An 11,222-nucleotide genomic window follows, 5' to 3' on the forward strand; every position below is an offset into this window, starting at 1 on the left:
CCTGATCATCCTCTCAAGAAAAACAAAAAACTTGATATCTTTTATAATGGACTAACCGATGCTTCCGGAGATTACCTAGATAGTTGTGCTGGTTGTGTTTTCAGGGAAAGAACTGTTGATCAAGCTGAATTGCTATTTAATAATATGTTGAGTAATGAAAATGATTGGACACTTCCTGGATCAACTCCTAATCCAACTCCGAAGAAAAGGGGTATTCTATTTCTCAGTCCTGAAGATATGCAAGAGGCAAAGAAATCTATGAAAGAAAAAGGTATTAAAGGTGAAGATGTTAAGAATTTACCACCTATTGAAGAAATACATGGTCTTGATAATGCGACATAGGTAGTAAAGGTAAATTCTCTCTATAGATTTGATGAAGGTGATATTCCTTGTTATAAGTCTACTAGCCAATGCTTAGATGAGTTTGATAATTTTATTGTTAAACAAGAAAACATCAATGCTTATGTTGGTAGAAAATTGAAATGCAATGCTCATATGCTTGAACACTTGAGTGATTATATGTCTAGAGTTAAAGGTGAACTTAAACTTATTAGTAAACATGCTTCTATGGTTACCACACAAGTAGAACAAGTACTTAGGGCTCAGAATGATTTGCTCAACGAATTAAATAATAAGAAAAATGATAATGTTGTTAGAGTTATGACTAGAGGGGGTAAAATGACTCAGGAACCTTTGTATCCTGAGGGCCACCCTAAGAGAATTGAGCAAGATTCTCAGAGAACTAATGTTGATGCACCTAGTCCTTCTAAAAGGAAGAAAAAGAAAAATGATAGGACTTTGCATACTTCTAGTGAACCTGTTGTTGACACACCTGAGAATTCCAATGATATTTCTATTTCTGATGCTGAAACAAAATCTGGTAATGAACATGAACCTAGTGATAAGGTTAATGATGATGTTCATGTTGATGCTCAACCTAGCAATGATAATGATGTAGAGACTGAACCTGTTGTTGATCTTAATAACCCACAATCAAAGAATCAACGTTATGATAAGAGAGACTTTGTGCTAGGAAGCACGGTAAAGAAAGAGAACCATGGGTTCAGAAACCCATGCCTTTTCCTCCTAAACCATCCAAGAAAAAGGATGATTAGGATTTTGAGCTCTTTGCTGAAATGATTAGACCTATCTTTTTGCATATGCGTTTGACTGATATGCTTAAAATGAACCCTTATGCTAAATACATGAAAGATATTGTTACAAATAAAAGAAAGATACTGGAGGCTGAAATTTCCACCATGCCTGCTAATTACACTTTTAAGGGTGGAATACCAAAGAAACTAGGAGATCCCAGAGTACCAACTATACGATGCTCTATTAAAAGAAACTATGTTAAAACTGATGTGATCTTGGAGCCGGTGTTAGTGTTATGCCTCTCTCTTTATATCGTAGACTTGATTTGAATAAGTTAACGTCTACTGAAATATCTTTGTAAATGGCTGATAAATCAACTTCTATACCTATCGGTATTTGTGAGGATGTGCCTGTTGTGGTTGCAAACGTTACTATCTTAACGGACTTTGTTATTCTTGATATTCCCGAGGACGATAGTATGTCGATTATCTTTGGAAGACCCTTCTTGAATAATGCAGGGGCTGTTATTGATTTTAACAAAGGCAATGTCACTTTTCATGTTAATGTTAATGAGCATACGGTACACTTTCTGAGAAAACAACCTCAAGTCCACGATATCAGTTCTATTTGGAAAATTTTCAAAAATCACTATTGGATGTTTTGAATTTCCTCTTCCTACTGTCAATAAGAAATATGATATTCTTATTGTTGGGGATGTGCATATCCCCGTTGAGGTAACCTAGTGTTATTCAAAATTTCTCTGGTTTCATGTGATTCGGAATGAGTTTGTTAATGAGACTTGATCAACCTTGTTAGTGGATTCCTTTTGATGAGCATGAGATGGATGAAGTTAGAAAGCACAACTTTCTGTACCCTCCTTTTACTTTCTGTTATTTATATTAAATAAAGTAAAAATAGTATTTTCTGTCTGCTTTTCTGACTTATCCTTGCAATAAAAAATAAAAGTTCTCCAAATGTCCTAAAAATCTAATATGATTTTTTCCAGAATATTTAAGAATTATTAGCACCGAGAACACACCAGGGGGACCCACCATGTGCCCACGAGGGTGGAGGGCACGCCTACCCCCCTGGGCGCTCCCCTTGCCTTGTGGACCCCACGTGGGTCCCCTCCACTTATTCTTGCACCCACACACTTCGTCTTGCTCCAGAAAAAATCATCCACCAGCTCAAACCCGAGTTCTTGCTCATCTTGCTGCCATTTTCGATCTCCTTGCTCAAAGCTCCATTCACAAAACTGATTTGGGGGATTGTTCTTGGGTATGTGACACCACCAATGGTCCAATTAGTTTTTGTTCTAGTGCTTTATTTATTGCATTTTTTGCTGCTTAGGTGACCCTGTTCTTGAGCTTGCATGTCAAATTTATGTGGTCAAAAGTAGTTTTAATGCATGATATGGCCTTTAGGCACTTGTAGGAGTAGTTGCTATCAATCTTGTTAAGTTACTAAAAATTTAAGAAATTTTTCAGAGGAAGAAATATGTTTAGGAAAATGTACCAAAGTGGTTCCTCAAGGAAGCAAGGACCCAGGCCCGCGATACGCGAGCCAGACCATGAACTACCAAGAGAAGCTCAAGTGCGGCCTTGTGAGTGGCCATCAGAAAATTTCATGGTTCAGGCAGGAATTAAGGAGGAATTTGAAGCGTATGTGCGTAACGCTGAACTTGAGGGCTTCGTGGCAGATAAGTGCCCCCAATACTACTACCTCACTGATTCCTTTGTGAGAAGATTTAAATTTACATCATCACGCAATTCTCAAACCGTCCTGTTTGATCTTTATGATAAATCTTATACAATGGACTTAGAAGATTTTAATACTACTTGTAAACTCTCACAGTGGGGAAATGTTAGTGAACCTTGCAAATCTGAATATAAAGATTTTCTTACTAGTATCACTGTGGGGGAATCTAGAGAAATAACACAAGCTACCATAGGGAGCATTCATTTTCCTGCCATACATCACTTTGCTCTCTTTATAGGTAGATGCATTAATGGTAAGGATGAAGCATGTCACATGTGTGTCCCTGACCTAAGTGTTCTCAAGAGTGTTGTACGAGGAGATAGAAAATATAACTTGGGGGCCATTGTTGCACGTAGGTTGCATAATAACAGTATTAATGGAGATTTGTTTGATGGAATTTACGCAACCCGTTTAGCTAATTTTCTTGAGGTACCCATACGAGGATATGATATTGAGTTGCCTCCTGCTTATCTAGATTATAATGCTATGGTTCGTCATCAGTTTGTTGAGAGGAACGATCAGTTCCTCCAGTACCGACTAGTCTTTGACAGACAGCGCATCGTCCATGTTTCTCTCCCTGCTCCTACTTTCTTAGATTTTCAGACAAAAGGGAGATATGTTATAACCAGGGAGGAGGCGAGTGAGTACGAGAGGAGGACGGAGGCAGCTCACCTCCAAGCTGCAGCTCATCAGGCAATTGCTGCTGCTTCTTAGTACGACCCCAGCTACAACTTTGATCCATGGGCATAGACCAACTTAGGCCAAAAGCCTAAGCTTGGGGGAGTACGTATTTCTCACCGACATTACATTCATGTTCACACACTCATTCCAATTGTCGGTGCTCATACTTTTTCACTATATCATTCATGCTAGTTTAATTTCTGTTTTAAGCTTTCTTCTTGTGTGTTTGAAAAACCTTAAGAAAAAACAAAAAAAATTAGTTGTAGCTTTTAGCTAGTTTACTTTCCATGCTTGTAGTAGTAGTAGTAATTAAAAAGAAAACCCCAAAAGATTTCCCGTTCTTCTTTTGCTTGTTGGGAGCTTTCCCATGTAAATAGTTTTATTTCCTTTCTTTTCCTTGGGGGTCGAGGGGAGAAGACCACGATGAAAATGTTGAGTGGCTCTCATATGCATTATTATTGATCTAACAAAGAGCCCATATTACCTTGTCTTCTTACATGTATTGAATGCTTGCAGATTCCAGCTTAGTCCAATGCACGTGCACTATTATTATTATCCACACTATTCAGTTGTGCAAGTGAAAGGCAATAATGATGATATACGATGGACTGATTGAGATGAGAAAAGCTGGTATGAACTCGACCTCTCTTGTTTTTGTAAATATGATTAGTTCATTGTTCCTGATTCAGCCTATTATGAAAGAAACGTGTTTGCAATGACAATTAGAAATTATAGTTGCCCATGCCATGCTTAATTTTCTAGGAGTTTATAATGGTTTACCTGCGTGCCAACATGCTATTAAAATGGTTGTGATGTGTTATGATAGGGTGGTATCCTCCTTTGAACGATTCAAGTGGCTTGACTTGGCACATGTTCACGCATGTAGTTGAAACAAAACCAACATAGCCTTCACGTATTTATGTTCATGGTGATTTATATCCTACTCATGCTTGCATTCAGTGTTGATTAATTTTAATGCATATTCATGACTGTTGTCGCGCTCTAGCTGGTCGCTTCCCAGTCTCTTTCTAGCTTTCACTTGTACTAAGCGGGAATACTGCTTGTGCATCCAACTCCATAAACCCCAAAGTTATTCCATATGAGTCCACCATACCTTCCTATATACGGTATCTACATGCCGTTCCAAGTAAATTTGTATGTGCCAAACTCTAAACCTTCAAATAAGCATTCTGTTTTGTATGCTCGAATAGCTCAGGTATCAACTAGGGTTGTCTGTATCTTCCATGCTAGGCCGGTTATTCTCAAGAGGAGTGGACTTCGCTCCTCACTCACGAGAAAATGGATGGTCACCGAGATGCCCAGTCCCATGCTCAAATCAAATCAAAATAATTGCAAACAAAACTCCCCCAGGATTGTTGTTAGTTGGAGGCACCCGTTGTTTCGGGCAAGCCATGAATTGATGCTTGTTGGTGGTGGGGGGTATAACTTTACCATTCTGCTTGGGAACCGCCTATAATGTGTGTAGCATGGAAGATATAACATAGGGTGACACAGTTATAACATAATTATCTATCACTGATCCATTGCCTACGTGACTTTCATATATTGTTCTTCGCTTATTTACTTTTCCGTTGCTACTGTTCCAATCACTATAAAACCAAAAATATTACTTTTGCTAGCGTTACCACTACTATCATATTACTTTGCTACTAAACACTTTGCTGCAGATATTAAGTTTCCAGGTGTGGTTGAATTGAAAACTCAGCTGCTAATACTTGAGAATATTCTTTGGCTCCCCTTGTGTCGAATCAATAAATTTGGGTTGAATACTCTACCCTCGAAAACGGTTGCGATCCCCTATACTTGTGGGTAATCACCGTGGTCAAGGCCATGAGGTGAGTGGCCCGAGGTCTAGTAAGAGTTCTTGAGGCGCGATGCTCATGAGGTCCCCTTTAGCACGCAAGCAGCTACCCGAGGATGGGAAAGGGAGGTGACATTGCCACAGCAGGGCAGCGAAGGGCGAGGGCCTTATGCCGTAGTGCTGGCTTGATCCAGGCACGAGACTTATCTTGGTATTCCGGGGATGGTTCCCCGTGTTGTGCCAGACTTGCGCGTCGGCCACCGTTGGATAGCTACGTTAGGCCCATGCGAGCCTCCCCCTCTTCTCCATGCCCTTCTGGGTGCTCTACGTCCTCAGGTCCCAGTCCCTCGAGCGAGCTCAGCCGCCGCTAGTATGCCAGGTCGCGAAGCCATGGTCAAGGCCAGGGGGTGATGGCTGGAGATCCAGTAAGAGCTCCTGAGTCGCGATGCTCAGGAGCCCCCCTTTTAACGTGCAAGCGAATTGCATGGGAGAAGAGAGAAAGAGTCTGCGGTACCAGCCGCTATAGTCCTCAGGAAGTTCCTGCAAGTTAGCGCGAGGAAGGGCACAAATCGCCATGGTGATTGCTGGTCAGTCACTGGTATGTGGGAGGGGGCTCCCTACTGCGGAGAGCCCCCAGGGCGTGTACAACCCCGCCCTGACGCGTGGCCTGCACGGTAGGGCTTGACGAGGTGTGTCTCGGCACTCGTGAGCCAGCACAGGACTCGCAAGGCCCTACCTCAAGGCGGGTTGCGCCTGGTCTTGGTTCTTGATGGCCGTGGCATTCTTGCGAGATGGTTAGACAACCTGCACCGAACGAATTTCCTAAGGTTATAGTGCGAGAAGGCCAAGCACCAACGACCCCAGGAGGTGACGTGAACGGGGCCGGCCCGCCAGACAGAGCTCAGCCGTTGGATTTATCGATGCTGCAGGGACGGGCCCGAGCATAGACGCCGTGCCTAGCCTTCTTATGCAAAGGATCCTGAAGAAAGACCATCGGCGTGCGGCTCCCATGGTGGGTGACAATCAAGCAGGTGATGACCATAGATAGATTATGCATGAAAAGCAACTGGCTCAGGTAAATGCGAGAATGATACATGCCGCTGGGTCAGACCCGAGCGGCCTGGGGACGATGCATCCCGAGGGGCGCCCCTAGTAGGGTGAACTAAAGATGCAAGCGGATACATGCCGCAGGGATGAACCCACGCAGCCTGGGAATGATGCAGCCCTGGGGACGCTCCCAGCTGAATGAACTTGGAAAATGTCACCTGGTTTAGTTGTCAAAAAAGTGTTGGGGTAGCTGAAGACATGTAGCAAAGAAGTCTCTCCTCACGAGCCGTCGAAACCCTGAGCCTCGGGAGGCTCTGGAGGCTCAGGTGGCCTCCTGAGGACCGTCTCCATCTCCGCCAGGACTGCGTGATGCCTGGCCTCCTGACCTGCCAGGATGCTCCGTAGATTGCGCTGGAAGGCGGCAGCCACGCTCGGCAGGCCAAACGGCATGCGAACGTAGCTGTGAGGCGGACCCTCACATCGGCCAGCACGCGAAGGCCAGAAGCGTTCCTGAGATGCGGCCCTGTTGAGCCCTGGGACATCGATGCAGACGCGTAGCTCACCACCCTCACCTGGGTGGGGACCAACGCTAGGTGAGCGGCGGTCGCGGCGTATTGCCCTTACTTCCTTAAGCTCCTGAGTGGTCTTGTTGATGAATTCCTGAGTGCCGGGCGCTCCTCGCCCGGTGTTCTCCTAAGGAAAATGTGCCGTGAAGCACGCCTCCACGTGGTGCCCGAGCGCCTCCATCGTGATGTTGGTCAGGTCCGAGGCCCTCCAGAAGAGAGCTCCCGAGCCCTGCCTGAGGACGGCGCCAGGCGCGCCTCCCTATACAAGGGAGGAGGCACTCCAGGCACGGGCGCGGATCCTGAGGTGGTGCCGTAGGAGGTGTCGCTCCCTTGAGGTCCAGTGCGGAGCAGCTGCTTCTTCTTCTTGGGGTTGGCCTCAGGAGGGTACTGCACACCCGCGCTGGCAGGGTCTTCGATTGACGCAGCTTGGAAGGCGCGCTCGAGGGAGCACACCACGTCTCTTTCTTCGCAGGGGACTGTGAAGATGCCGCTTCCCAGCATCTTGAGGACGTTGTAACCATGGTGGGTGACTGCCATGAATTTGGCTAGCGCCGGGTACCCGAGGATGGCATTGTACAGTAGGCGGATGTGGGCACATCGAAGTCGACGAGCTCGGTGTGGTAGTTGTCGCGCTGACCAAAGGTGACAGGGAGACGAACTTGCTCTATCGGGGTGGTGGAGCCGTCAGTCACTCCTGAGAAAGGCCTGGTGGGCTGGAGCTGATCATATGGCACTTGAAGGCTGTCAAACGTCTCGACAGACAGGACACTGAGCACTGCGGCGCCGTCGATGAGGGTCTTAGTGACTTGGATATTGCTGATGGGGGTGAACAGAGCATCGGGAGGACGCTAGCGGTTGCCGCACATTTGAGCTGGTCTACCGAGCTTAAGGTGATGGCGTACTTGGACCATCTGAGCGGGCGCGTGGCCTCGAGCTTGGAGAGGGCTACATTCACTTCGCGAGGGAACTACTTGAAGATGCCAGGGAGGCTGGGTCCTGAGCATCACCCAAGATGCAGGCGATGGCGCGCGGCTCCTGGAAGCCCCCAGCCCCTTCATCCTGTTGATGGTCGTCGTTCCTTCTTGGCGGCGGCAGCGGAGGGAGACCAGGGTTGCCCCGGGGACGGTCCTTGTGAGGCTGGTCCCTCTAGGCGCCCTCACGAGGCTGGTCCTGCCAACGATCCTCGCAAGGCTGGTCGCGCCACTCCTGGCGGGGCCCACGGTCATCCCAATGTCCTCCACCTCATCCACCTCCTCGGCCGTAGCCCCGGTCATTGCGTTCGGGGCATCGGCCGAAGCGTCCATCTCGAATGGCCCCGAACTCTTGACAATCGTTGGTGTTGCGGGTGCGCACGTTGTGGAAGGCACAGAATGTGTGCCTGCCCTTGGACGACTCGGGAAGATCTCGGCCACGCTTGGTGTCCGGCTCTGCCGCGAGCACGGTCGCCCCTTTGTGCTTCACGTCCTTGACCTTGACCTTCTTCTCATCTGGATCTGTAGCGGGGAGCTCGAGGAGGGAGAGACTGTAACGCCCTCGATGCGGCTATAGCTCCCACGTGTCGAGGCACGACTTAGAGACATAACCGCATTGAAAGCAATGTCGCAAGTTAGGCAATCTTCACAACATCCCATGTAATATGAATAATAAAGGGGAGATAACATAGTTGGCTTACACTCGCCACGTCAATCAAGTATATAAATAGCATTACAACATTCAAACACTCATGGCCCGACTACGGCGCCAAAATAAAAGATAACCCAACATGCGACACGGTCCCGATCACCCCCAACTGGGCACCACTACTGATCATCAGGGAAAGACATGTAGTATCGTTGAGAGTCCTCGTCGAACTCCCACTTGAGCTCGAGCGCGTCACCTGGAGTGGAATCATCAGGCCCTGCATCTGGTTTGGAAGTAATCTGTGAGCCACAAGGACTCAGCAATCTCGCACCCTCGCGATCAAGACTATTTAAGCTTAATAGGAAAAGCAAGGTAAATATGTGGAGCTGCAGCAAGCGACTAGCATATATGGTGGCTATCCTGTTCGCAAAAGAGAGCGTGAAGAGGAGGCAAAGCGCGAACGAATAACTAGAGGGCAACCTGCAGCAAGCATTACTCCAACACCGTGTTCACTTACCGGACTCCTCCGAGAAGAGACCATCACGATAACTCACATTGTTGATTCATTTTAATTAAGTTAAGGTTCAAGTTATCTACAACCGGACATTAATAAATTCCCATCTGCCCATAACCGCGGGCATGGCTTTCAAAAATTCAAATCCCTGCAAGGGAGTCCCAACTTAGCCCATGACAAGCTCTCACGGTCAACGAAGGAATAGACCTCCTCCTGAGACATTCCGATCAGACTAGGTATCTCGGTTCTTCAAGACACTTCGATAGGTTAAAACAAGACCAGCAACACCGCTCGAATGTGCCGACAAATCCCGATAGGAGCTGCACATATCTCGTTCTCAGGGCACACTCAGATGAGCTCTCCATACAACTAAAACCAAACCTCGAGTTTCCCCGAGGGGGCGCTGCACAAGACTCTAGTTCGGACCAACACTCAGAGGAGCACTGGCCCGGGGGGGTTTAAATAAGATGACCCTCGGGCTCCGGAAACCCAAGGGAAAAAAGGCTAGGTGGCAAATGGTAAAACCAAGGTTGGGCATTGCTGGAAAAGCTTTAATCAAGGCGAACTATCAAGGGGTTCCCATTATAACCCAACCACGTAAGGAACGCAAAAATCCGGGAACATAACACCGATATGACGGAAACTAGGGGCGGCAAGAGTGGAACAAAACACTAGGCGAGAGGCCGAGCCTTCCACCCTTTACCAAGTATATAGATGCATTAAGATAACAAGATAATATAGTGATATCCCAACAAGTAAATAATGTTCCAACAAGGAACGGTCTCCAATCTTCACCTGCAACTAGCAACGCTATAAGAGGGGCTGAGCAAGGCGGTAACATAGCCAATCAACATTTTGCTAGGACATGGTGGGTTAGAGGTTTGACATGGCAATTTGGGAGGCATGATAAGCAAGTGGTAGGCATCGTAGCATAGGCATAGCAAAAGAGCGAGCATCTAGCAAAGCAAATATAGTATCGATTTCGAGGGTATGATCATCTTGCCTGCAAAGTTGTCAGAGTTGACTGGATCCTCGAAAGCAAACTCAACGGGCTCCTCGTTAGCGAACTCGTCTCCCGGCTCTACCCAAACAAGACAAACAAGCAAACGGAACACAATCAACCACGTGCAAAGCTCAAACAATATGATGCAAAGATGGTATGCTATGCGGGATGCGATGCGGGATGTATATGCAAGATTTGACAAGGAATGCATGAACCTGGCCTCAACGTGAAAATCCAAGTGTTCCACTGGAAAGATGAGATGAAATCGCTTGAAAACGATATAAAGAATGTCGGAATCGGAGTTACGGTTTGGAAATGGCAAGCAATTCTAATATGACCACGTTCTGCGATTAACAGCAAGTAGCCATCTAAATGCAATGAGATGAACATGCTACTACACTCAAACATGACAACAAAATACATGGAAGGAATCCACTCATGATGCTTAACAAAAGTCTAGCATTGAGCTACGGCCAATTCATCCATTAACAGGTTCAAACAGGCATGGCAAAAATGCATTTCACAAACAGATTTCAGACTTAGTGAAATTAACACTTGTCTGGAATTTCAGATCAGATAGCACTCTTTGGAGCAACAAAACTACACGCTACAGGACCTGAACATGGCAAAGTAAAGCATGGCATGGAGCTACTCAAAGAGATTAACAAAAGTCCCTTAGTGACCTTGAGCCAAAAGGGATCAGAAAATACATTTGCAAGCATGTGAACATGGCAAAAACATAATCCGATCACAGACTTAGTGAAAACTGGAGCATGCTGAAACAGATATCAAGTAGACATGTTTACGAGCTCGATGCACTCACTACAGAGCAAGTCATGACAATCTAAGCATACACCCATCAAGAATACACAAAATGCAAGCTAGACATGGCAAGAACAATAGCATAGCATGCACGGATCAACTACAACATCATCGGCAAAATCGCTAACAGGTAGACAATCTGTCCAGATTCACGAAATGACAAAAGTAGAGCTCGATTGACTCAAGCTAGGGTGCTCCATAATTGCAAACAAAGACATGGATGGATAGAGCACTACAAGATTAACAAAACATACTTACTGATCATCCTTAAAAGAGGCATGGATCACCAGGAAA

This window comes from Triticum aestivum, chromosome 3A, assembly GCF_018294505.1.
Source record: "Triticum aestivum cultivar Chinese Spring chromosome 3A, IWGSC CS RefSeq v2.1, whole genome shotgun sequence".
Lineage (NCBI taxonomy): Eukaryota > Viridiplantae > Streptophyta > Magnoliopsida > Poales > Poaceae > Triticum > Triticum aestivum.